The sequence below is a fragment of the Octodon degus genome, unplaced genomic scaffold (assembly GCF_000260255.1).
Source record: "Octodon degus isolate 3935 unplaced genomic scaffold, OctDeg1.0 scaffold00043, whole genome shotgun sequence".
In the NCBI taxonomy this organism is placed as follows: Eukaryota; Metazoa; Chordata; class Mammalia; order Rodentia; family Octodontidae; genus Octodon; species Octodon degus.
In genome coordinates, this window is record NW_004524619.1 from 5,954,195 (window position 1) to 5,957,547 (window position 3,353).

A 3,353-nucleotide genomic window follows, 5' to 3' on the forward strand; every position below is an offset into this window, starting at 1 on the left:
GGTCCCTGTGCTTTGCTAAGCTTGTTCTAAGTAGGTGCTTTAGACCACTGAGCCATCTCACCAGCCCCTCTAGCTTCATTCTTTTGTGTGTGACTATCTAGTTGCTCCAGCACTATTCACCAAACTGACTCTTCTTTCTAGGTGGGACAGTGTGTGCCTGTAATCCCAGCTCCGAGGGAGGCTGAGGCAGGAGGGCTGCTTAAACTCAGGAGTTTGAGGACAGCCTAGGCAACATAGCAAGACCCTGTCTGAAAAAAACAACACAGGAGTGCTCACTTTGGCAGCACATACACTAAAATTGGAACGATTCAGAGAAGATTAGTATGGCCCCTGCGCAAGGATGACATGCAAATTTGTGAAGCGTTCTGTATTTTTGGGTTGTGCTAGATACAAAACTAGAAGATAGTATAATAAATGAGAAGGATGAAAGGCTTCCTTGAAAATAAAAAACCAAAGTTCTCAGGAAGGCTAATTCTTCTCCACTGACTTTATGGTTCCCTTGCTGAAAATCACTTAACCATAACTGCAGGTGTTTTTCTCCCTCAGTTCTGTTCCACTTATCCACACAACTCCCCTAATGGCAGCACCACCATCTGTGCCCACTCGAGGACAGTGACTTCATAGTCCATTTTGCGATCGGGAGGCATGAATGAACCTTCTAATGTTGTTCTTCCCCGAGGGTGTTTTGGCCATTTGAGACCCCTTTGAATTTTAGGATTAGATATTGATTGCTACCAAAAGGCACCTGAGATTTTGCCAGGGGTTTGGTGACAGTGCAGCCCCCTCCTAGGCATTCTGCCCTCCTTACTGTGTTGGCTGAAACCGGACCAACCTTGCCAGGGCCCTGAGGATGTGGAGGACGCGGTGACCTGCTGTGAGCTGCGCAGACAGAAGCCCAGGGGCCATCTCTTCCTGCTTGAAGGCATTGCCTGGTGTGGCGTAGTATCTAAGCTGGGGCTGGGGACCTTGGATGAGCCACACAAGCCCTGAACCCGGAGATATCTGAAGCCTAAGGGTCGCACCACTCTGCCTCTGAGCCTGTGGAGGGCGTAAGACCGGGCACCCACAGGCCTGCGGGCATCTGTGATAGTGGGGCGCTGGCTTGGGGCCTGCCTGAAGGTGCTGTCGCACTGAGTGAGGAGGCAGGATCTCATCTGAGGAAAGGACTGTGGCTGAAGGCCCATCAATTCACTGGCTCATACTTTGAAGAAAGGAGAAGAATAAAAACAGAATCAGGCCCCATCTTCAAAGTCTGGTTGCACTCCTGCATGCACTTATGTGTTCCAGATGTAGTGCTCTGGCTCACACGGGAGATTTCACTCTCAAGGAAGAAGAAATAGAAAGTGAAGGGGTTACACTTGGCTCCTTGGGAGCTTTGTTTTCCAAACTTAAGGAGCAACCTTGGAAGCTACAGTTGAAACTTCAGATCCATGTGTACCTCGGCTGGAGTGAGGTACTAGGTGCTTACTCCATGATTGGTGCTAGTGTGGGGTGTTGGAATCGTGTATCATTACCCTCCCCCAAGAAAAGACTTCTTTTTGGTGGCAGTAAGATTGAGTCCATGGCCTTACCTCTGAGCCACATCCCCAGTCCTTTTTATTTTTTTATTTGTGTGTGTGTGTGTGTGTGTGTGTGTGTGTGTGTGTGTGGCCAGCTCAGCCCACCAGGGGGCGGGGCTGGCTGGCATGTGGTGCTGGGGGATTGAACCGCGGTCCTGTGCTTTGCTAAGCTTGTTCTAAGTAGGTGCTTTAGACCACTGAGCCATCTCACCAGCCCCCTTTTTATTTTTTTGAGAGGATCTCACTAAATTGCCCAGGCTGGGTTCAAACTTGTGATCGTCTTGCCTCAGCCTCCCAGAATGCTGGTGCTACCGGCCTGCACTGCCAAACCAGGCTGTTTTTGTTTGTTTGGAGAGGGGAAATAGTTATATACAATAGAAATTATTTTGAGATTTTCAAAGCCTGAGATCCTTTGGCTTATTCGATTCCTTTTACTTACACTGTTAGGCAGTTCATGGGGATTTTACTTCCATCCTTTAGTGAGGTCTGTGTGTAGGTGGGAAGTTAGGGGAAAAACACTGTGATAGAACCAGCCCCCAACAAGGAACTGACTGCACACAGAGCAGAGTGCCTGCCTCTGCTGGTGTCACAAGCCAAGCTGACCTGCAGTAACCCTCTGTGACGCATCTCCCCAGGGCAGGGGAGGACCATGTCTCTCCTGCATGGCTGTAGCTTTACAAAAGCTCTGTGCAGGCCTGGACACTTCAGTGGTTTCCGAACGAATCACATTTCATCTGTTCTTGGTTGGGCTGGACTTCCCTAATCTTTAGCCAGTGTAGTGAGTCAGACAGCATTTAAATGACCAGCGAGGAGAGTTGGTGAGTTAAGGGAGGGAGGTCTAGCGGCAGTAAACGAGTAGCAGAATCCACACCAGTGTTCACAGCTCTAGCCTATTGTGATAACAAACTCTAGCTAAGAAAGTTAAAGTATTATCTTTCAGAGTGGGACGGTAATCTTGTTGCCAAATTTTAGTGGGCGTTTGTTACGTGGTAGAGTACAGTGACTTTTTCACACTTTATGCGACCCACCCTAAGAGGTAAATCTAGACTGTAATCTGGGGGAATGTGATCAGAAATAAGAGAAAAGGGAAATAGGACCTTATGTCTTCTTCCTCTGGTGATTCTTCTCTGCCTTAGTCCATCTTTGTTTTTCTTGGTTGTTGTGAGTAATGGTTGTGCAACTCCCTTACTTTAATTCACTCGTAGATCAAAACCTACTGTTTTAGGCCGATGTGGCTCTGCCTGTGGTTCCAGCATTCTGGGAAGCTGAGGTGGGATGATTGATTATATGATCAGCCCCAGCCTAGGCAGTTTAGGATTTAGTGATTCCTTTTCCCAAAAGAAGGAAAGAAAAGAAAAAAGAAAGAAAAGGCTGGTTATATAGTTCACTGCAGAGGCCTGGATTCAGTGCCTAGTACTGGGGAAAAAAACCTTTACCCACCACATCTACTGTGTAGGAAATACTGTGCTAAGCTAAGCAATTTACTATGTGCTTTACAAGTACTATTTAGCTCTCATAATCTCATAACATGGGTATAATCCCCATTTTGTAGATGGAGAAACTGAGGCGCAGGGTAGTTTGCCAAGAGTTGCACAGGGGTGGGGAGATGGCTCAGTGGAATAAGCGCTTTCCTGGGAAGTGTAAGGTCCTGAGTTCTATTCCCAGTATCAGTCCCCCTAAAACAAACAAAAAAACACAAATGTGTCAATTCCGAGATGGCTTTAGTCAATGTATTCATTTTATTTTTCTATGTTTTGTTTTATTGTCATTATTTTTTAATCTTTTTATTCATCT

At 46.8% G+C, this 3,353-nt stretch overlaps 1 protein-coding gene and 1 non-coding gene across 2 annotated transcripts in view; one reads left to right on the top strand and one right to left on the bottom strand.

Annotated features, from left to right (window-relative positions):
- Positions 1 to 3,353, bottom strand: part of LOC111816872 (U1 small nuclear ribonucleoprotein C-2-like) — a 16,185-nt gene that overhangs the window by 5,987 nt on the left and 6,845 nt on the right. The window lies entirely within an intron of this gene.
- On the top strand, positions 269 to 375 carry LOC111816880. The gene has a single exon (XR_002821203.1). It is a non-coding gene; the product is annotated as a U6 spliceosomal RNA (small nuclear RNA).